At 36.4% G+C, this 25,271-nt stretch overlaps 1 long non-coding RNA gene across 1 annotated transcript; it reads left to right on the forward strand.

Annotated features, from left to right (window-relative positions):
• The first annotated feature begins 313 nt into the window (after positions 1-313).
• Positions 314-19,677, forward strand: LOC117021512 (uncharacterized). The gene is made up of 3 exons (XR_004422876.1): positions 314-1,008; positions 2,659-2,820; positions 19,309-19,677. It is a non-coding gene; the product is annotated as an uncharacterized LOC117021512 (long non-coding RNA).
• The last annotated feature ends 5,594 nt before the right edge of the window (positions 19,678-25,271 follow it).

The raw sequence follows: 25,271 nt of genomic DNA on the forward strand, positions 1-25,271 counted from the left end.
TGACCCTCTGGAGAATGAGCAATTTCTTAGGTGATTGCGAGGAACTTTTTTTTTGGCCAAGAAGACGTTTTTCTAGGCGAGTCGGTGGTATAAGAAGAAACAAAGCTTTAAGTTTCTGAACTTCACAGAGTTATTTCTTGTATGGAACAAATACACGTACTTTATTTAGTCTCATCTGTTAGTTAACAATAATAATTCATGTGTCCTAGTATCTCAGTGAACTATATCAAAATTGGTGAGAAAATAAAATGATGGGAATACATATAAAATCATATAACTTAAGAACTGAAAGAAAGGAAACTTTACTATCATCAAAGCATTGAAAGTAAATAATAAGAAATTAATTTCTTCCCAGGAAACAAGCAAAACGTGATTTTTGCTCCATTGTAGCTTGTATTTAAAACAGTGGCCAGGCTTCTTCTTAATTATATACTGCTTGTTCTGCCCTGTTATTGATTCCAAGAAAATAAAGGGACAGTTGTAAGATAACTGAGGCCTGGTTTTTAAAAATTCTCTGAAGTGAATACCCTATTCCTGCAATTTAGAAGTGGGTCTGAACCTGGCCTCACATATCACGTGGATGATATTCAATCCTGGAAGTCATCCTTGGGAAGCCAAATCAATTCTCTAGCCATTCTGGATATTCACATCTAGTACCAAGTGGATTTGGAGTGGAGATGGGAGGGATCTATCAGTAAGGAATATAGTAGCACTCTGATAGTGATACCTTGGTTTATACAAATTTAAGGGGGTGTTTATTCATCACCACCCCAAATCATCTGATTTGCTGACTGTTTTAAAATATACCCTAGATTTGTTTTAATCAGGTATGATGAGGCCAACAGATCAGGAGACAACTGTCAAGAAGGAAGAAGCTTTTACTCAACAATTCCCTAGAAAAAGGAGGTATAGCCCACAGGGCCACATGTGGAAGCACCTGGGTCTGTCAGGAGCCCGAAGGAGCAAGCGTTTATTGTCGTTTCTGCAAGAATGACAAGGCAGGGCAAGGTAAGCAGTTTAAGGTTGGCTACTTCGAATACTTTCAATGGCTTGAGGCTGTAAGGGTGGTCTAATGTTTGGGTACCTGGCCCCGGGGTGATTCAGGGCAAATATTGGCTTGGTGGTGGAGAGTTAGTTAAAGGAGGTGGTTGGAGTTATGGGTTTTGAATTGGTTGGTTTGCATAAGAATTGGCAAATTCTGCAAAAGGTAGGTCCTTCTCTGGTCCACAAAGCCTCCCAGATGCCAACGGATGTTAAAATATAGAAAATAAAAACCATGATTAATACACTGGCTCTGCTTCAGTCATACAGCTCTGTTCTGTAGGTCTGACCTGCAATGCAAGGTGAGGTTCTGAGGTTGGTTGGATGTTGGTCTTTCTCTCAGAAGGAAAAATGAGATCTTGACAACAGATGGGAGCTTATTTTAAATGTTTGGCCAAATAACCCTCAAGGGGTTAGTAAGTAATAATCATACTTACTATTTATTGATTCGTTACTCTGAACTAGGTACTATGTTATGCACTTAGCATATACTATCTTATTTATTACCTTTTTGACAATGTAGGTACTGTTATCTCCATTGTAATACAAATAAACAAAAGCTTAGAGAGCTTTAGCAACTTGTCTATGGTTACTTCATCAACAGAAAGCAGGGCAGAAAGAATCCAGCTCTGACCATAGAGATGGAGGTGTGTGCTCTTCACAACCTTATAAACAACAACAAAAATAGCAGAGATGAAGAGCTTGACTGAGGGCTGCCACAAATTTAGTTTTGCAAAGTAAGACTGAAAAGGAGGGCAATGTTATTCCAACAGAAGATATTTGAAAAAAAACACAGAAGTCAGAAAGATGTAATCTTAGAATACAGGGCAACTATTTCTAGGGACATAAATGCAGTTTTATGAAAACTCGCTGTAGTGCCCTCATTTTTCTCCTGTTACAGTGGGTGGTGTCTGATGTGCATGGGTCTGGGATTGCTGTGTGGCAACATGGCAGTTCTGAGAAAGGATAAAGAGCCCTGGTACCTAGTGGCCCTGCTCAGGATGTGGGGTCAGGCCCTACAGGAGGACATGCTCCAGGATTATAGACAGACACAGAATTTGAGTAGCTGATGAGAACTATACAGCTCTTCCTAGAACCACCATTATTCAAACGCCCAGAGCACAGACGACAAGGGATGAAAGGAATTTAAAGCAACTACGAAGAGAAGAGATGGATTTGGTATCTTGTTTGAGTGAAAGGCAACAGGAAAAATGGTTTGTTCATGAGATAAAATTTAGCAAAGCTGATGAAGACAAACGTGAGCGATGATTGAATAAGGACACGGGAACTTTTTGCAAAGATAACTGGTGACCAAATGTTCTATATCCTCATTAAGGACAGAAAGGGGACATTGGCTAAAATAGCAGCAGGAAGGCAATAAATCAGACATGAGCACATGATGACAGTCAGGTTCTGAAATATTGGAATTAGGAGTAAGAAGCCCTGTTCTGACTCAGCCTCATTAACTCTTTGCTGTTGACCAATATGAAGGATGGAATTCATTTTTCTGATCTTCTCATTGCTATTTAGAGCTAAAACGAGTTCTCGCACATGTCTTTAACACTTCCACTTTACATTTTTCACTCCGATGGACTATTTTTACGTTTTCTTTTCCAGAGCTATTGTTGGAAGAGGTCATCCAGGGGATCTGACCACTGGTTGATTCGAGAGCTGGACCCAGGCAACTGGAAGCTTCTCACCTTGTCCCCATTCTTGGAATGCACATTCTGCCCACCATTCCCACACTAGGAGCTGTTTCAAAGACTTAGCCTTGAGAGAGTAAGGTGTTTTTGCGACCGTTTGGGCTATGTATATGACTGAGCCCCTATATAAACATTTAAGGTTCTGGCAGCGGGGGCCAGAAGACGATCCTCATAAGTTCCCTTGCTTATTTAAACTGTCATCTACCAATCTGGAGTGGTCTGCCTCTTTCTTCAGTCTCTCCTTGCCCTCTGTGTGTAAGGAGGCCAGTTTGCAAACCAAACAAGCTATCTATAAGATTGAAATAAGGAACTTCCTTTTTTTAAAGTTTGGAAACACACGGTAGATTGAGAAGGGAGATGTCCTACCTACGTCTCAATTTGGCCTTTAGAAATGACAGCAATACTACGTCTCTATACACACAGGCTAATATTACCTATGACTGTGATATTGTATATCATAGGAATACACAACTCAGCAATTCTGGAAACAGCTTGGGGGTGCGGGAAGTGTGAGCTTCGTGATAAGGGCCCAGCCAAGTAAAACACAGTGTGTGATAGATAGTCTGGCACTCAGGAGAGCTGAGCTCTTGTTTTTGCTTTTCCTCTATCAGTTTGGGTAATGATAGCTTTCTGTCTCTGCATTTACACCTCTGCACTTGTTATTCACTAGCAAGCTATGGTTATTATAAAGGAGTAGCAGATATGTCTCAGGCTTCTTAAAGGAACATTCTTGATAACACTAGCACATTTTGAGCATGATTTCACCGGGTCCATTATCTTTACCCTTATGACAACCTGGCAGGGCAGATGTTTTCTCCATTTTTTTTAGAGGAGGAAGGAATCTGAAACCCAGATAGATTAGGTGACCTGCCCAAAGCCACGCATTAGTGGAGATGAGATTGAAACCCAAGGTTGTCTAGCTCCAAAGCTTGCTCTGGTACACACAGGGTTTCTCCCACCGTAATGTGCGTATGGACTGTCTGGGTACCTTGAAGCTGTAGAGTCTGGTTCAGTAAGTCTTGGACTTGGCCTGAAATTCTGCACTTCTGACATATTTCCAGGTGTTGCCCATAGTATTGCTTCCTGGAACACACTTTGAGTAGCAAGGTATTACGTTGTTTCCCTTAACACATATGGTAGAAGTCTTAAGTTGCCTTCTTCCTGAACTTAGGGGGAAGTATTCAGTCTTCCACCATGAAGTATGATGTTAGCTGTAGTTATTTTGTAAATACCTTTTATTAAGTTAAAGAAGTTCCCTTCTATTCATAGTTTGCTGAGAGTTTTAACAATGAAGAAATGCTGAATTTTGTAAAATACTTTTTCTGCATGAATTGATATAAGCATGTAGTTATTTTTTTTATGGACTGCTAATGTGATAATTAGATAGATCAACTTTAAAAATATTGAGCTAGCCTTGAGTAATAATTTTTAATAATATTTATTTTGTGTTTAAATTCTGTATGTAATATGTGTTTATTGAAGAACATTTGGAAAAAAGAAAAAAAAATGTAAAAATCACTCAAAATCTTACCACCCAGAAATAGTATTGTTACTATATTTGTACAATGCTATACGTTTTTTTTTATAGCACCTGTCCAGGACTCTCTATTCCCTACCCCACCCCCCTGTTTTATTGAGAAATAATTGACATACATTACTGTGCAGATTTAAAGCATACAACATGATGTTTAATTAACATACGAGGATATTGCTGCAACAGGTTCAGCTAACTTTCATCTTCTCATATGGGTCCAATAAAAAGAAAAGAAAGAAGAAAATTAAAAAGTAGAAAAATATTCTCCTAGTGATGAGAACTCTTAAGATTTATTCTCTTAACAACGTTCCTATATATCATACAGCACTATTAGCTGTATTGCGTCCTTAGTACTTATTTATCTTATACCAGAAGCTTGTACTTTGGACCACCTTCCTCCCCTTCCTCCACCCTCCACCTCTGGTAATCACTAGACTGATCTCCTTTTCTATGTTTTTTTTTTTTTTTTTTTTAAGATTCCACATGTAAATGAGATCATACAGTATTTGTCTTTTTCTGTCTGACTTATTTCACTTAGCGTAGTGCCTTCAAGGGAAACATATATATATATAAAATAATATATAATATTTTATATATATAATATATATTATATTTAAAATGGTCAAGGTATATATATCATAATTCCTTTATCAATTCATCCATTGATGGACACTTAGGTTGTTTTCATGTATTGGCTATTGTAAACAATGCTGCTATGAACATAGGGGTGAGATATCTTTTTGAGTTAGTGTTTTTGTTTCCTTTGGATATATTCCTAGAAGTGGAATTACTGACTAATATGGTGGTTCTATTTTTAATTTTTTGAGGGTCTTCGATCCATTTTAAGAAGAGTTTATATATTTATATTTTTATAGAGTTAAGATTAAAACCATATCATCTTCCTTTTTTATGTTATATTTTACCTTGACCATTTTAAATTGTTAAATATTCCAGGCATGCTATTGCCTCAGCGACTTTGCACTTCCTTTAGTTTGGAATACTCATTGGCAATTAGGTTCTGTTTTGTTTTGTTTGTTTGTTGTTTATTTTTAAGTCATATTAAACATTCTCATACATAAGTGTTTGCTAATTCTTAACAAATTAAATTCATTCCTAGAAGCAAATGATAGTATCCTAGTGTATCAATATCTTTCAAATTGCTGATGCCAAATCACTCTTTATCAGTGTATAAGAGTGTTTTTGTCATGATCTCTTCTTTTAATCAGTAAACTTTTCTTAGAGCTCTTTTAAGTTCACATGGAAATGAGTGGGAAGCAGGGAAAGCACAGAGTTCTCACATGCCCCTTGTCCTCATACACCCATAATCTCCTCCACTGTCAACATCCTGCACCACAGTGGTACATTTGTTACAATCAATGAACATGTATTGAATCATAATTATCACCAAAGTCCATAGTTTATGTTAGGGTGTACTCTTCATGCTGTACTGTCTATAGTTGTTGACAAATGTTATATTTTAAAAAATATTTTTGTATCAAATTGGTATTACTGTCTCCTATTTTTTATACTTTATTTATTTTGACATTCAATGTTATTTTATATTAATTTCAGGTGTACAGCATAGTGATTCGATATTTATATAATTTAAGTGATCTCCCTGACTACTCTAGTACCCACCTGGCACTATGCATATTTATTACCATATTATTCACTATATTCTCTCTGCTTTACTTTACATTCCCATGACTAATTTGTAATTACCAATTTGTATTCTTTAATTTAATTTAATTCTTTCACCTTTTTCACCGTCACCCAATGCCCATCCCATCTATCACCCTGATAAATCTAGTACCCATTTGACATCATACATAGTTATTACAAATTATTGACTATATTTCTTATGCTATACCTTACACCCCCATGATTACTTTGTAAGAATCAATTTGTACTTCTTAATTCCTTCCCACTTTCCACTCACCCTCCCACCCCCCTTCCATCTGGCATCCATTAAAATATTTTCTGTATCTATGAATTTGCTTCTATTTTGTTTGTTTATTTTGTTCTTTAGATTCCACATATAAGCGAAATCACATTGCATCTGTCTTTCTCTGTCTGGTATACTCCACTTAGTACAATACTTCCAAATCCATCCCTGTCACCGCTGATGGCAAGAACCCCCTCCCATCCATGGCCAAGCAATATCCCACTCTATAAATGTACCATCTCCATTTTATCCATTCATCCATCAAAGGACACCCAGGCTGCTTCCACATCTTGGCCATTGTAAATAATGAGGCAATGAACATATGGATGCACAGATCCCCTCGAAGTAGCATTTTCAGTTTCTTTGGGTAAATACCCAGAAGTGGGATTACTGGGCCCTTCTTTGTCTCTTGTTATAGCCTTTGTTTTAAAGTCTATTTTGTCTGATATAAGTATTGTTACTTTAGCTTTGCTTGTTTGTTTGTTTCCATTTTCATGAAATATCTTTTTCCCATCTCTTTATTTTCTGTCCTTGTGTGCCTCTTGTAGGCAGCATATGTAAGAGTCTTGTTTTCTTTATCCATCAGCCACACTGTGTCTTTTGATTTGAGCATTTAATCCATTTACGTGTAGAGTAATTGTTGATAGATATGTAGTTATTGCCATTTTATTATTCATATTTTTTATTTTTTTTATTTTCATCTTAAAGAAGACCCTCTAATATTCCTTATAATACTGGTTTGGTGGTGAGGAACTGCTTTAGCTTTTTCTTGTCTGGGAAGCTCTTTGTGTGTCCTTCGATTCTAAATGATAGTTTTGCGGGGTAGAGTAATCTTGGGTGTAAGTTCTTGCTTTCCATCGCTTTGATCGAATATTTCCTGACAGTCCTTTCTGGTCTACAAAGTTTCTGTTGAGAAATCAGCTGGCAGTCTTAGAGGAGCTCTCCTGTAGGTAACCAACTGCTTTTCTCTTGCTGCTTTTAGGATTCTTTCTTTGTCTTTAACCTTTGGCATTTTAATTGTTATGTGTCTTGGTGTTGGCCTGTTTGGGTTCATCTTTTTTGGGACTCTCTCTTCTTCCTGGGCTTGTATATCTGTTTCTTTCACCAGATTAGGGAAGTTTTGAGTCATTATTTCTTCAAATAGGTTTTCAATTGCTTGTTCTCTCTCTTATCCTTCTGGTATCCCCACAATACAAATGTTGACATGCTTGATGTTGTCCCAGAGACCCCTTAAACTAATCTCATTTTTTTGTATTCTTTTTTTCTTTTTGCTGTTCTGATTGGGTGTTTTTTGCTACCTTATCTTCTAAATTGCTGATTCAATCCTCTCCTTCATCTAATCTACTGTTGATTCCCTCTAATGTATTCTTCATTTCAGTTATTGTATTTTTCATTTCTGACTGGTTCTTTTTTGGGTTGTCTATCTTCATTTTTATGTTTCCTATCTCTTTGTTGAAGTTCTCCCTGAGATCACTGAGCATCCTTATAACCAGTGTTTGGAACTCTGTATCTGGTAGGTTGTTTGTCTCCATTTTGTTTAGTCCTTTTTCTGGAGTTTTGTTTTCTTATTTGGGACACATTTCTTTGTCTCCCTATTTTGGCTGCCTCCCTGTGTTTGTTTCTGTGTATTAGGTAGAGCTACTGTGCCTCCCCATCTTAGTAGAGTAGCCTTATGTAGTAGGTGTTCTGTGCAACCCAGGGGTGTAGTCTCCCTGGTCATCAGAATCAGGTGCTCCAAGTGTGTCCCTTGTGTGGCGTGTGTGTGCCCTCCTATTGTAGTTCAGTCTTGGTAGCTGTTTGCGCATCAATGGGAGGTATTCACCCTCATGCTGATTGGTTTGAGGACTGGCTGTGACGACAGTGGAGGATCTGTGTTTCAGGGACTGACCCTGTAGAGCAGGGTTCACTTTACTGGGGCTCTGGAACCTGCCCCATCTGCACTTTGGGTATCTAGTCCTTGGAGGAGGCTTGGTAATGCTCCGGCTTGGTCCAAAACTGGCCACCAGGCATGCAAGCCCTGGAGCCAGCTGAGAGGGGCCACACTGAAGGCCAAGTTTAGCCACAATCTGTGTCCTGCCTGGGGTCAGCTGGTATGAGCTGTAAAGCAATTCACAGATGACCACCACCTGCACTGGGCTTGTAGTTGCCTCAAGAGGCCAATCTGTGAATCAAGGCCAGCTGTCACTAGTGCTGGGCTTAGGTTTGTTCAGCCAGACGTATGGGACACGTTGGAGCCAGATGCTGCTTGTTTTGGTTTTGTGAACTTTGGAGAGATTTTATGAAAGTCCACACCATGAGCTAAGACAGATTGTTTGCACAGAAAAGCCACTGGAAGCAGCTTGGGTGTTCCCAAAAGTTGGGTGGGGAGGGGTCTCAGGAAATCCGTAGGGTGGGGCAGATGAAAGGTGATAGCCAGTTTGATGGAGACTCAGATTGGTGTTTGCGTGCATCTGCACACCGGGAGGGGAAGGGCTCAACAAAGAAACAATGGATTCCACCAGCAACTCCATCCCAGAAAAAGCTGCCCCTCTAACTCTCAATCTGAAGCTAGATAATTCAACTCCTCCCTGTCTGTCCCTGGTGACTTTCGAGCTGCTGCCCCAGCGCTGGAGTTCATAGCGGGGAGTAAATCTGTTTGTGGGCTTTTAAAGAGAAGTGCTTAGGAATACAGCCGTCCTTTGTCTCACTCAGCCACAGCCTCTGCTGGTTTTCATAGCCAGAATTTATGGGAACTTCTCTCTCTGGCACTGTAACCCTAGTCTAGGGATTCTGGTGTGGGGCTGGGACCCCTTGTTCTTCAAGGGGGGAACTCCTCAGCCAAGATATCTCTCCCAATTTTTAATGGTCACATGCAGGTGTGGGACCAGCTCGTTCTGAGTCCCTGCCCCTTCTACCAGTCTCGAGGTGGCTCCTTCTCTATGTCCATAGATGTAGGGCTTCGGTTTAGCTAGACTTCAGCTGATTCTCAATGATGGTTGTTCTGTTTAGTTGTAATTGATGTGGTCCTGAAAGGAAGTGAGCACATCATTGACGTACTTTGCCATCCTGACCAGAAATCTGTCTCCTATTTTAAAATTTACATTTTTATTTCTATTTAAGAGATTCTTATATACTCAATTGGATTGTTTATGTTTATTCACTTGGCCTATGCTATCAAAATGCTTTTATTTGTGTTATTCATTTGTAAAAGCTTTTTATATATTAAGGCTTATAATACCTTTTTGTCTGTTTTCCTCTAATCTGCTATTTGTATAGTTTGCAGCATACACAGATTTTAACATTTTATTTAGTAAATATTATCACTCACTGAAATCTCTGAATAATTTCAAGAGTTTTTCTATTGATTTATAGATTCCTTCTCATCATCTTGTCATCTTCAAATGAGGACAGTTTTCTCTTTCCCTATTTCTTTCCTTTGCAGTGTTTTTTTTATTATGTTTTTATGTTTTTTTATTATGTTTTTATGTTAGCTAAGATTTCCAGCACACTGTTAAAAATAGCAATGATAGTTAGCATTTCTCTAGTTTGTGTTTAATTACCAAGGGTCTAGTGTTTTATCATTTAGAATGATTTTTATCCTTAGCTCCTAAAATAAACTTTTAACTCGGTGAGAGTGCTTCTTTCTATTTGTAGGTTACAGTGAATTATTGTTCGGAATGGCTGTTTCCTGATTTGAATAGGAATACCACTAATCTTTGATTCTGATAAATTTCAGCACCTAGATACCAGGATAGGTCTTCAAGCATTAAGTTTAATTTTCTAAGCATGTCTTAGAATTTTTGCTGGAAGCAGCCATTAACTTGGCATCTCTCTCTGGTATTTTTGTACTCTTCAGCAGTATATCCAGACCACAAAAATCAATCCAGTCTTTAGCTGCTGAAAATTCTACATTCACCAGAGGCTCCAGAGAAAATGAAGTCCCTCAATTATTAGAGGCTTCTACTATTTCTGTCATTTGGCAGAACACCTGAGAACCACGTACTCCTGCCTTGACTCTCTTCCCTTCCCTTGGATTAAGAATCTCTGAGAACAATTATTCTATTGCTTTTCAGGACCCAAGGGCCACTCTTCTTCGCACTTCCAGTAATCTGGGAACTGTTGATACCAATTGTTTTAGAAATCCTGTAGCCAACTAAATCCTTTCTGATTCCTCTCCACTTGGAATTGAAGGGTTCTATAGGAATCAGAAAACCTGGAGGTGGGGAAGCAGGCACACAATTTGATTTTATATATATATTATATATATATATATATATATATATATATATATATATATATATATATAAAACACTTGTACCTAGAGGGACAATTCTTGATTGCCTGATATCAAAATAAATACTTTTCTTTTATATGTCAATTTGGATGAAGAACAGAATCATATTTAGGTTCAGATGACACCCAGCGCCAGATGTAGTGACTCGCAATGATGATCCAGTATCTTTTTCAAGTGCATGTAAATGGAAATACATATAATTTGCATATACCATTACTATGCATTCACCAGAATGGGTTGCTGCTCTCATCAAAGGTAAATTCTCAGGTTATTGATTTATGATCTCATTGCCTGTATTACCCATAGGTCTAAAGTCTTTCTACTTAAAGCTTGGTCTGCATATCAGGAATATTGGCATTACTTGGGATCTCAACAGTAAAGTGGAGTCTCTAACCCCTACCAAAACCTACTGAAACAAACCTGCATTTTAATAAGATCCCTAGGTGAGTCACATGTGCATTACATTTTGAGAACCACTGGTCTAGTGCAATGGCTCTTGAACAACTTTTCTGTACAATCGAATCATCTAGTAAGTCTTTGCCTAGCCAACCCCATACCAAGTAAACCAGATTCTCTGAAGGTGGAACCCAAGACCTCTGTATTTTTGAAAACTCCTTATGTGATTCCAGCAGAGTTTGAGAACCAGTGGTCTAGAGCCAGCTGAGAAATCTTCAAAGACAAACACTCCCTAACCCCCACCCCCTACCACCACCATTTTCAAGTTGGAGTTTGTGAGCAAGGGCAGTATCTTAGCTGGAAGCCACCAAGACTAGAGAAAAGAGGTGCCATTCTGTATGGAACTTAAGACCCAGGTTCCCCAGAGACTCAGGCATTCAACACTTTCTGTGATTTTAAAGTATTTTCCATGATTTTAAAATACTCATAAGCTAGGGTAAGTTAGAGATGGTATCTCCTCTAATGTGATTTGTGTTTGAGAGTTTCTAGTGAATGTTACTGTAGGTAGAAGAGTAACTAGCAATGTAATTACCACATTGTACGGTGTATCCTGTGTCTCTCACTGTAACCCTTATTTTCATTTACAAGGATGGCAGCCCAGAGTCAGTGGAAGGCAGGTGAACTGTCTACTGAGAACCTCCGCTCTGTAATCAGTGTGGAGGCGTTGGCTCAGCACCCGGCTGATGGGACTCCATCATGAAGAGCACCATTGGTGCTGCTTTGGGAAAGACCTATGTCCACAAAGATCCCTAAGCTAATTTTTTTTTTTTTTCCCTGCTGGGGAACTGCCTTCATTTGCACTGACTCTCAATGACCTACCTTCAGGCAAATACCCGCCTCCAGTCAGAGGTGTGGTTTAAAATAGAACTGCATATTTTATGAATAACAACTTCCACATGTGGGTTTTGGTGCTCTCTCAGGCTAGCAGCATCTACAAGCTCGTGGTCATGAATCAACCAGGCTGCAGATAGAAGACAGGTAGAGGTAAGGAGCAGAAGAGTTACTGTGAAGGATAACAGGGCTACTGCTCAAAGCCTGGTAGCTTTTCTGTCTAAAACCTCCCTTGTTCATTTCATTAATGTGATAACAGCCTTTTCATTTTTTTCTTTTATATACTCACATGTGACTTGGATCATTAGCACATGCCCTTTGCAACAGGGGAGGCTGACTTGAGGTGAAAGGGAAACAGCAGGAGAGTATGAACTCATAAAGATTCAGCTTTCATGGCAGCCTTGCAGCTTGAAAACAGACATAGAAAAATAGAGACAATATCACAAATAAGCAAAGGTATTGTTGATTTGAGTTTTTGCAAATAATTGCCTCGATGCAGGCAATTTTTAATGTAGAAAAATGCCCTTAGGGACTTGGGGAATAACAGTGAGCCACCTGAGATATTTAAGTTTAGGAGAAACAACTATTTAGCATGCATAGTGGCAACTTTTTCTGCTGTATTTTAATGTATGCAAATATAGTTCATATTGTAACAATAATCTCATGACAGGTCCGAATGAAGCCAATGTAAGTGGCACTTTGGTGCAATTTTGATTTGAATTTACTGTTAGAAAATTATGAGGGCATCGTGTGGTGACAGCATACAGATAGTGCAGGGAGAGAATATTGATTTTTTTTTTTTTAACACTCATTTTAAAGTAGAAAGAGAAAGTGTTGTATTCCAAATGATGTGATTAGGCAAACTATTAACATCATAAAGCTCTCCATATTATTTGCTTTTCATGTGTTTTGGACAAACAAATCAATATGGAATTCTATTGTTAGTCTACTGTATGCTTGTATATTTGGACATTATTTAACTTACATATAATGGGAAGAGAGCTCTTGATCTTATATAACCAATTCAGAGATTTTTTTTCTAGAACCATTAAAATTTATTTCAATATAAGCCATAAATATCTACTGCTCTTTAATTTGATTGTTAATCTTTTATGTGGATAGTTGCAATCAGGTAGAAATCCAGTTTACATGGAGTGAGTGGTGACTAAAACCTGTGTATTCATAGCTGAGATATTTTGATGAGTAATTAGTCATTAGTAATTATTGAGTGTCCATTGTATGTAGAATTCTTTAAGTTGTGGAGGAATCATAAAAATTAAAGAAACCTTGATGCCTAGCCTGAGGGGAACAGAGAGAGAACTACCATTTATGAATTATCTACTTTCCACTTAGCAGTAGGTTATATTCATGTTATCCCAAATAAGCCATACAACAAGCCTCTGAAGTAGGAATTATTATTTCTGTTTATAGATGGAAAAGCTGAACCTCATAAAAGTCATTCAAAATTGCATAGCTTATTAGAGGCAAACCAGGATTCAAACTCAGGTCTCTTGTATCAAAACCTTTTCCATTAGAAAGAAAGCATACTAGTACATTTAGACATTTTGCCATAGTCACAGCTTTTATAGACTAATATGTAAATCTTGATGGGATTCTAGAAAAATTAACCTGAGTTAGAGTTACTCCAGGAATACTTCTTGGACAGGGTGTTTTAAGCATCTTATATGTGTTACCTTTGCCCTCCTCTGCCTGGCAATGTTGTTATTCTATCTTCTGCCTGGTAGATGTCCATGCTAATTTACTAACAAAGCTGAAGTATATTCATTTTTCTGAAATTATGGATGTAAAAAAGCACTTTCAATTTCTGGCCATTCTTATGTAGCCATATTTTTCGATTCTTATTAACACTTTACAAAATATGGACTTTTAAAGTAGAATATTACTAAGAAATAGATTATTCCCTAATAATCCATAAAAATAGTTTATTCACTCTTAAGGCAAAATGGGATAGAATTGAACTGATTCACATCTATATGAATGATGGTTATAGCTCCTTCTTTCTTCCTAAGTCACCCACATCGATACCTTTGATGGATTTATGTACTTTGTTGATAATTATGTGGATTTCTCTCACAAATGCTAGTAAACCAACTTCTGGATGATAGTTCTTAATACTTACTGTGTTTCCAGATAAGAGAGAAAAATAAAAACCTTTAAGGACAGATGAAATTCACCTGGGCAAGACTTCCCATGAAGTGGCGTCCTCCATTGTATATCAGTTTCAAAATTATGCCACCATTGTTACAGGCTGGCACTGTTTGACGTGGGCCAAAATTCTGTTTATTAATATGAATGGTAACACTCTCAATATCGCAGATTGTGCTAGCTTCCTATATTATTGTAACACTTGTTTCCTGTTAAATTAAATAATCCCATCTTTGGCTTATATGAAATATTGCGTTTATTAAGGCAAGCTTTCTGTCCCTATTTAGGGCATGATTTCCTGCTGGGCAAGAACGAGTGGATTCTAAAGAAACCGACAGTTTGCCTCCTATAGAATGATTTGGAGGTCTCTGAGCTCTTTGGATGATTATCTACAACAACTAATCCATAAATCAATACTGATATTATGATCTGAGAATGGCTTTATTGTATTCTACATATTAAAACACAAGCTTCTGATTTTTTTAAAAAAATAATGTGCTGATTTATCTTTCTTGAATTCATGACAGGAATCCTAACAGCATAAAATTATTTTTAAAATTCAATATTAAATGATCTCCTTTGAGTCAAATGAGAAATGAACAACAACTATTAAACATGTATTGCTTAGAAGAGCTGCTAGTTTGATACAATGGGAAGTAATATTTAAATTGCTGTTAGCTAGAGGTGATCCATGAAATAATTTGGAGAACTCTTAAATGCAAAAGTATCTTTTAAAATACCAGGTATATTTCTTTGGTTTGCTGCCAGGCCATTACTGCACGAGCTGGAAAGTCTAGGTTCTATTCATGATTCACTTATTGTCTAATCATGAAAGCAAGTCATTAAGACCCTGTGCCATTTTCTATGGGAATGCTTACCTTCCAAATATGCAAATAAGCAAAGTATTAAGAAATTACTATTTATAGCAATGTCTTGGCATGTTTTTTTTTCCTGAAGTTTGTTTCTTGAAACTTTAATTGTATCTGATTTCACGTCTACCTATTGAAATTACTGACAATATGAGGCTCATAGTTTTCATTGGCCTTTTGTTGTCGTTAAACATTACCTCTACTTTTAAAACTTAGTATTATTACATTTTATGCAATGTGTCATTGTTGCTACAGTTCCAGAACATGACTTTTTGTTTGCAATGATGTTAATAGTTTTATCCTTTTACCCACTACAGTCCTCCGCTCTACCAACTGAGCTATGGAAGGCCTTGCTTAGTTTTACCCTTTTAACTTCTCATTTTTAACCTTTGACAGAAAGTCACCATTTCTCCTCACCTATACTTTCCCCAATTTGTCTTATTGTCAAAATTTGTATTTTGTGCTTTCTTTTCATGTCGAGACCCTTCTCATATGGTTGTATTTACTAAGAAAATGTGTTCAGATATCAGTGCTTCCTTTTAGAGGAGTAAAGCTGTGTAAAGGACATTTACAACTTTAAAAAATTTTTCTATTTTATGATATTTATTTATTTATTTATTTATTTATTTATTTATTTATTTTCTTTTCAGTCTCGATGTAGCCTCTTCTTTATATCCTTAGTTATAGGGGCTCTGTTCAGCTTGTCTCCTGATGATTCTTGAGGTTCATTGCTCTATAATTTATTTGTAATTTTGGTGTGATTCTGGGATGTAGTAAGCATAGCATTGACCTAATCCACCATCTTCTATTTTATGATACTTAAAATGTTTTAAATTCAAAACAGGAAATGAGAGGCTGGGAGCAAAATTGTTTTGTAAAGGGGAAAAAAATATCAAAAGCGAACAATGAAAGGAAAATAAAAGAGAGAGAGAAGAGGCAAAGAAGATTTTGAAAACTTCATTCTGTGTTTCTGCAAGACTGGGTATCTTTGGCATTCTTCTCCAGCCTGGGCATCCTGTGCAGAATCTCTGTTGTGTTTTTAAACAGCCCACAAGGCCAGTGGATGTGCTCAGCCATTGCATATGCTACAGAAGGTGGTAATATATTTAGTGACATGCTTCTAAGTCAGTCACTAGTCACAACAAAAGGACATAAAGCAACGCATGCTCTTTTGATGTCTTCAGTGTTTCTTTCTGGATTTGGGAGGATGACTAATTTGTGTCAGGACAGCCAGGACACTGTTCCTGAACAAGTTCTCTCTCCAGATTCCACCAATCTTGAAATATCGGGAGAGGGGAGAAAATGCCAGCAATAGTGCCTGGCACACAGTAGGGATTCAAGTAATGTTTACTGAGTAAATGAATAACTCAGGGGCTGTGAGATGAACATGGAAATATCTAAATGCAATTGGAAGCTTAAGAAGGCAGCAATCCCAGGCTCTTAGCGCGACCATGTACACACCAAGGTGAGTTATATAAAGACTGTGTTCAATCTAACCTGTTACGTTTTTTAAAATGGATTTATAATTAATATGATATAAAAGCATAGCTATTCAGCGTTCAGTAAGTTTGACATTCGGTAGACCTATGTAACCACTGTCCCCAAAAGATATAGATAATTTAATCATTTCAGAAAGTTCTCGCATACCCCTTTCTACTCTGTCTACCCCACCCCATGCCCACTCTGGACTCTCCTGGACTCTTCTACAGATTAATTAGATTTCACGTAAATGGAATCTGGTTTCTATTTCATACAGGTAGATGTGTGACTTCTTTCACTTAACAGTATTTTTGAGGTCCATCTATGTTGTGTGTATCAGTAGTCCTTTTTTTCATTTTGGAGTAGTATTCTATTTGTATGGATGATACCTCAATTTGTTCATTCATTCTTCTGTTGATAGACATTTGGGTTGTTTTCAGATTTTCAGCTATTATCAAAAACAAAATGTAATGGGATTGGCTTTATTCACTGAGCATAATTATCTGGAGAGTCATCCAATTTTCTCATGTTTCAATGATCTGTTCCTTTTTATTGCTGAGTAGTCCATGGTATGGAGATACCATAACTTGTTTAACCATTCACCTGCTATAGGATATCTGGGCTGATTCCTTTTTTTGGCTGTTATAAACAAAGCTGCTACAAACATTTGTGCACAGGCTTTTATTTGAGCATAAACTTTCATTTCTCTGGGATAGATGCTCAAGAGTACACTTGCCGGGTTGTATGTAGTTTCATTGCAAGTTTAGTTTTATAAGAAACTCCTCAATCATTTTCCAGAGTAACTGTGCTGTTTTACATTCCCACTAACAATGTGTGACTAATACAGTTTTTCTATAGCCTCTTAAGCATTTGGTGTTGTGATTATTTTTTATTTTAGACATTTTGATAAATATGTAGTAATATCTGATTGTAGTTTGAGATATTAATTTGTACTTCTCTAATGGTTAGTGATATTGAACTTCTTTTCAGGTGTTTATTTGTCATATATGCATATATATTCTCTTTGGTGAGATATTTGTTCATGTTTTTTGCCCATTTTCTGATTGGTCTTTTGGCTGTTCAGTTTTGAGTGTTTCTTATATATTCTAGAGACTAGTCCTTTGTAGGATTTAATGTGTTTTGCAAACATTTTTTCCCAGGTTGCAGTTTGTCTTTGTATCCTCTTAACAAGGCCTTTCACAGAGCAAACATTTCATTGAAGTCTAAAACCAGGTTTTCTTTTTAGCGATAATGGTTTGGTGTCAAGTTTAAGAACTCTTTGCCTAACCCTAGATCTTGAAATTTTTATCCTATGTTTTCTAAGCTTTTACCTAAGTTTTTTTTTTAATCTAACTAACTTTTTATCTATCTAACTTTTTATCCTAAGTTTTATAGTTTGATGTTATACATTTAAATCTATGATCCATTTTTGAGTTAGTTTTTGTGTAAAGTGTGAGGTTTAAGTCAAAGCTCTTTCTTTCTTTTCTTCTTTGTCTATGGATGTCCAGTTGTTCTAGCACCATTTGTTGAAAGGATACCTTTTTTTTCACTGAGTTGCTTTTGTGTCTTTGTCAATAATGAATTGGGCATATTTGTGTGGGTTTATTTCTAAGTTCTATATTCTATTCCATTGATCTGTGTCTATCCCTCCACCAACACCACATAAATTGATGATATGGCCATATTGTCAGCCATAATATTGGACAGAGTGATTCTTCCCATTTTATTCTTATTTTTTAAGAATGTATGAGGTCTGACAATTAATTTCGCAAACTTGTTGCAAGGCTGTTGTTACCTGTTTTTGTTATTAGAGGGATTATTCATTGTGAATTTGTACCAACTGGGCAAACAGTTGACTCATTTATTATTTGGAAGTGCTGAAAAGGCTGTGTGAAAAAGTTAGATGACCTGAACTTTTTGCCAACAATTCATGGCTCTTGCATCACGACAGTGCACCAGCTCACACGGCACTGTCTGTGAGGGAGTTTTTAATCAGTAAACAAATAACTGTATTGGAACACCCTCCCTACTCACCTGATATGGCCCCCCATGACTTCTTCCTTTACCCAGAAGATAAAGGAAATATTGAAAGGAACACATTTTGATGACATTCAGGACATCAAGGGTAATATGATGACAGGTCTGATGACCATTCCAGAAAAAGAGTTCCAAAATTGCTTTGAAGGGTGGACTAGGTGCTGGCATTGGTGCATAGCTTCCCAAAGGGAATACTTCGAAGGTGACCATAGTGATATTCAGCAATGAGGTGTGTAGCACTTTTTCTAGGGTGAGTTTACAAACTTAATTGTCTGACTCGTATTAGCTATTCTAGCGCCTGTGCCTTTCCATATAAATGTTAGAATAAGCTTGTCTATGTCCATGAAAACATAGGCAAAATCCCCTTGCTGGAATTTTGATAGGAGCATTAAGCTTATACATCAATCCAGGGAGAGTTGACATCTTTGTTATGTTGAGTCTTTCAATCCATGAACACAGTCTATTTATTTATTTACATCTCCTTTTATTTCTGTCATGAACATGTCATTTTCGGCTTGCAGATTGTATACATGTATTGTTAAGTTTATACCAAAGGATTTTACTTTCTTTGGAGAAATTGTATAAACAGGATTTTTTAGTGAAGTTTCGTGTTTCTATCCCGTCATTGTATATTATGTGTGTTGGGTGGAGGGGGCAGAGAGCTTGTGTTTTATTTATAGGATGTCAGACTAAGAGGAACTTCATATCAATGTGATGGAAAAAACTGGGAATATCCCAGAATTTCTGGACTTTATACTACATTTAAAAACTAGATGAAATTTTGGGGTTGTCTTTTTTGGTAAGTGGGTGAACATGTTCTATGTATGTGAAGAAAGAGCACCTGGATCTTTGAGTAGCCAAAGAGGTGGGCCTTGGCAGAAATTGTCGCCTAGTATTCAGTTATTCCTCTTTACACAACAATAAGATTTTTCAATTAGTCACAAAATCATCCAATTTATGACTTTATTTTCCAGCCTCACTTCCGCCTAAATATGGCCTTGTGGTGAAGCTCTGGCCAATAGGATAAAACTGAATGTGATGTATGGAATCTTGGAGTTGTACCCTTAAAGGAAGGAGTGTCGCCATCATGTTTCCCGTTTTTCTTCCTGCTATTTGGAATGTGATTGTGGGGCTGAGCCCATTTCGATGTGAATGGAGGCAACACTTTTCATTCACATCAAGAAGATGTGAGCAACGGTACGGATATTGGAGAAACAGATGTAAGGAGCTGGGGTCCCTGAAGTGTAAAGCCACTATACCAGCCAAAAACTGTTTATGCTCAGTTTTGGGGCTTTATGCAGAAGTTGAACTTGTATCCTCACCTGTGACTCTGCCAATCAAGAGATAAGCACTATTCATATTTTGGGACAGCACTTTGCGTCATTTTTCTATATGGATATCTTTATATGGTTGAGATTATACTCTTATTTTCACTTTTGTATGTGATTGCCTTTCTTTGTCAAAAGATGTACATCTATGATTACATTTTAAAATAATGACTAGTATTCCATTATACCTTTATCATGATTTAATTTGCCATTTTCTCACTGTTGAATGGTTTTTGCTATGGTAGGTAGTACTGCAGTGAACATCTTTGTATATAAATCTTTCACCACATTTCTGACCTTTGCTTTAGGAATGGATTACTAGAATAAGTTATTATTTGAGCAGGAGCATAAGGCTCTTAAAACTGACAAATTGCTTCCATGAAGTTATATTAATTATATGTCCACAGACACTGTAGGAAAATGTGTGTTCCTGCCCCCTTACCAAGATAATTAACATTTGTTATTCACTATGTGAAAATAATATATTGTTATTTCAATTTGCATTTTTAAAAATCACTAATGAGATGGAATCATTTTTCTCATTTTTATCATACACATGAAATTCTTCTTCCATAAATTGGCTATTTGTATTGTAAAAAGATAAACTGAGGCACATTAAATTTTGAAGAGTTTATTTGAACAAACATTGATTCAAATTGGGCAATGCCAAACAGAAAGTGTCAGGAATGCCCCACCAGCAGGAGCTAAGGGAAAGGCTAGAGATGACATGGAAACAAAGCAAGAAAATGACTTAATTGGCGCTAGCTTAAGGTTACCTCATCTGGGAAAACCTGTTTGACTGTTTGTGATTGGTTGCTCTTAAGTTTTGATTTCTTGACCTTGAGGCATTTATAGGAATTGACTCTGACTTAGCTTTCATTCAGTTTGCTTACATAGCCTGCCAAGGCATTCGAGCCACCTCAGTTTAATGGCCTTATTTAATTACTTCACAATATTCACTTCTCATGTTATTGTTGACTCTTAGAGAATGATTTCATTATTCAATTTTCATGAATTGTTTACATTTTGAGAATACTCCTTCTTTACAATATCATGGCATATATTTTTCTGAATATGTTCTTTGTCTTTTAACTTTATATTTTTGATAAACAGAAGTTCTAAGTATAAAATTATTTAAAATATATTGAAATTTTTTTAGTTCTCCCATTAGTTTTATGGTTAGGAAGCATTTCTTCTTGCAGAAATGAGATATTCTTTTTAATTTTCTTATATTTTAAAATAGTTTCATTTTTACATAGAATTTGGAAAGCAACTTAAAATGTATTTCAGTGTATGATATGAGGAATCTAAATAACTGTTTCTAAATACTAAGTATTCTCAGGGACATAATTTGAATATTTCTTTTTTTCTCCATTGTTTTATGATATTTCACATATCAAATTTTTAAGTATATTAAGGTTTATATAGGCTATCTATATTGATTCATCCATTTATTTTCTAAATGATAATTATGTATTTTTTAGTTTCTTTAAATTATATTTGAAAATTTAAAATAAAAAAGCCAAAGAATATTATAATATTCATAGTCCCACTACCCAGAATTAACATTAACATATTTCATATTTGCATTGGTACAAAATTATTTTAGTGATTTTGGCTTTATAATATTTTATCATAACTGGTAGGGAAACTTTCTCTTAACATCTTTTCTTCATAAAAATTTCTACCTATTTTTACTTTATTCTTTGAGTGAACTTTAAAATATTTTGTTAAGTTGCCCTAAAAATTCATTGAGAGTTTTTTAGAATTTTGATGATCCATAAAATAATTTACAAAGAACAGATGTTCCCAAACAGAAAAAGTAATTATCTTTTCTTTTAATTCTTTATATTTATTTCTTAATAGGTGCTTATAGATTTTATCTACATAAATCACACATATTTTTATTTGGATTATTTCATGGTAACTAATGATTATTTAAAGTTTTGATATCTTTTTTTCCCCTTGTATCTTCAAATTGGTTATTGCTGGTGTATCTTTGCACATTTATCCTCACATTAGATTTGACGAACTTAGGTTGGAATTGTTAGATGCCCAACCCAAATTGCACAATGGAGTGGAAAAACAAGATTTGCACCCATGTCTTTTTACTTAAAGACAGTATTCTTTCCATTTAAACACTTTCCAACATTTGGCAAAAACCTGAAAAAAACCTGATAAGAACTGGAATATAAAACACTGTGTCAGGTGTTATAACAGAGAAACAATATTGGGAGAACTTGTCTTTGTATTCAAGACATATTTTGTGAGAAAAACCAAGTCAAAGACACATACAATTAATTAAAAAACAATGAACATTTGGTGGGGGCAAAAAAAAAAAAACAGTGAAAGAGATCAGCACAACTGTTTTGCTAATAGGGATTGCTCAGTGGACCTCTGTGAATTAAATGACTGAATGCAAGATGCGTTTTTACTAGGTTTCCTGTTTTTGTTGTTGCCCACTCAGCCCCTCTTTTGGCTGCTGCACTTTTTACTGCTCTAGCTTATTTTTGTTTTGCCTTCTAGTCTCTTGTGGCTATGTATTCACCAACGTTAAATAAACAGTCTACATCCTCCAGCTGGATGCCCTGCTTTTTCAGAAATGTTTGTTGTTTTATTGCAACAAGTCCTGATGAAACTTGGTCCAATTACATAAACTTATTAAATATTATATGAATAACATTGCCACCACCACTGATGTATGTTGTGATTCATTCCCGACTCGACTGACAATAAATATTCATTCCCCCAGACAGATAAGCTTTTTGCAGATGGCTACCTCTGTTCCTCAGCTGGCTGCTGTTCCCTCAGAAAGCTGATTTGGCTCCACAACCACAGAAACTACAGTGTAACCAGGATTCTGATGAGAGCAAGCCTGGAGCAGAGCACAAAGGGACATCTATCACAGGATACGTAAAATTCCTTCCCATCTACAGGTGTCGGAAGGAGAGCAGGATAACATCAGGAGCAAAGTTTATCTGACAGATTTATTATTTTTTTTTAAACAAATACCCTGGAATGCATATAACCAAGGGTTGTGCTCTTGAAGATAGTCAATCATCTAGGTAGACTTTACATGACTTTCTAACTTTTCTTGAGAGATTTCTTTCAGACATGCCTTCATTATATTATTCTACATCTCTTCCATGGAGTCTCAGGAATAATTCCTTTTCGGATGGCTTTGATTTCTGGAAATAGCCAACATTTTTGGCAATTAAATCTATTGGGTAAAATTGGTAACAAAATAGATGCCTAGATTTTTTATGATGATTGAGATGTGATTCTGATGTGACAAAATAGACTTTTATTTGGGTTTGAACTGGCCTCAATGACCAGGAAGTAAAACATAATAACATCCTTGTTGCTTTATATAGATTTATAGGTTTTTAATTCCAGAGGTTGCTTTTTTTAAGGTCAAAACTTATTTTTAGGAATATATTCTAGGTTTCCTAGTTCATATGCCAATCATATGATCTGAATACCTCCTTTCTGTGTTGTCAGGAAATTGTAGGATTTACCCAGAGCCTCACTATGTCTTTCTACTGCCAAATTCAGATTGCTTCTTGTTTAGTTTGTTCTCTTTCCAAGGATCTGATAAACCCCATTTATAACACGCTCTCACCTGGTCCCTGATAGAAGAGACAATTTCTGAGTATTAAAATGATTGATTGATTAATTCCTGAGCTATTTTAGTTGTGTTCTTTTCTGAAAAACTGCAGCCATTTTATTTCTTACTTTGTGATAATTCGATGAACTCCAAATTTAAATTTAGTCTTCTAAGTAACATTCTCTTAACCTTATTCATAAAGAATGTAGAAAGACCTTTTAAAATAACGTTGATAAAATGTTAAAGGATTTAGCTCAACCTTAAAAGAAAAGTAGTTTGGGTACTTATTACACTAGTAGCAGTAGTAGATGAATAGATTATGAAATCCAATTATCTGATGATGAACATAAGTAAGAGCAGCCTTAGAAAGAGGAAGAAGAAGCAGTCCAAAAAGGGATAAAGAAAAAGAACTGGAAGCACCAGCAGTGTAAGTGTCGCCACCACGTACTAAATGTGTACCCTACGCCGTGCACTGTGCTTGGTACATCCCCTGCATTATCTCAGTTAATTCTCGCAACTACTGAATTAGGTAGTTATTTTCCGTCCCATTTTATGGATTAAGAAACTGAAGCATCATGCTCAAGATTACATGGTAATAAGTAATAGAAGTTGGCTTTACACCCATGTCTATCTAACTACAAAGCCCATTTCTTTCTCCTTGGTTTGTACATTGGCTAGGGGTGTAAAAGTTATGTTGGCCATTGTGTAGAGGAAAGAATGGAGGCTCTCACTTTCTTCACTTCAACTCATACAGCTAATTCAAAACTTGGTTAAAAATGTAGAAGTGATATGAAACATGAAATAGCTAGGTTTGAGCCCCTGGAAAAGTTATTTAATGAAAAAAAAAAATGGGATTGGCTTGCTCCATACAATAGCAAATGGCGTTTCTTTATTAAAGGATAAAAGCATTTCAGAGTCATCATGTTGCATAATCTAAAATGTGTGAGGGAGTTTATCTTTACACACATCGCATGCTTTGATGTTCCTATTCATGATGCCGTTTTGACTTTCTGGTGTAGCGTTGACTGTACAGTCTACCTCCCTCTGAGGGCTTTCTTCCAGATCAAAAAAAGACGGAGTAGCATGGATTATTTTGGTTTGTGCATTGTTCCTTCTCTGAGGAGGAAATGTTTGCTTTTTTTTTCAGTTAGGTCACTGGGCGACTAGCTCTGCACATAGAATTTCAAATATAGCCTTTGTATTCCATTTCTCTTGGTTAATTTACATATTATTGCTGCATCACCTGTTAGCTTTGCAGAGAACATACATTCAAGTACAGCAGGAAGTTTACTGTTGCCCAGTGACAGCGGCTGTGGTTTACAGTAGATGGAAAACTACATCCAAGTGAGAAGTGTTTCTTGTAATTCTCTTGTCCTCTTTCACTTAAACAGATTTTGAAAACACCAAGAGAGATTCTTTGCTTTGCTTCACTTGATTCTTCATTTTGTATCCTCTCTCGTGATAGTATTGTTAGTCTCTTTCCTTCCCCTTTCCACATTTTTAAAGTCGTTTTGTAATATCTTGTCACACGTTTTTGTTAAATTGCATAATTGTTCATTTCCCCCATTAGACCATAAGCTCTTTGTCTTATTCAAAACTATACACTCAGCACATAACCAAGCATTTGGACAACTCGTGATTGAATGAGTGAGTGTTAATTGAGTGATTGGCTTCAACGATTTTTTTTTTTTGTAGAATCACTAGCACTTCCCTCTCAGTATTCAATCAGATCATCATGTTATGAATACATGATATTCTTGCAGTATAATAATCTGAACGTGCAAATATATTTTCCAAAGAATGTACAAACAGTCTAAGATAAACTAAGAAATTGAGCAGTAAAAGAGCTCCCACATATCTCTTTTTTTTGTTCCCAGTGCAGAGAGAGTGAGTCTTCCTCAGCTTAAACTTCCCTTTGCAGCTGTTCACTCATGGGGACTCTGCCAGCTTCCAAAGCTGTGCAGCCAGGAAACGTGCTGAGACATTGTTGCCCATAGGGAAA

The sequence above is a fragment of the Rhinolophus ferrumequinum genome, chromosome 4 (genome assembly GCF_004115265.2).
Source record: "Rhinolophus ferrumequinum isolate MPI-CBG mRhiFer1 chromosome 4, mRhiFer1_v1.p, whole genome shotgun sequence".
NCBI classification, from domain to species: domain Eukaryota; kingdom Metazoa; phylum Chordata; class Mammalia; order Chiroptera; family Rhinolophidae; genus Rhinolophus; species Rhinolophus ferrumequinum.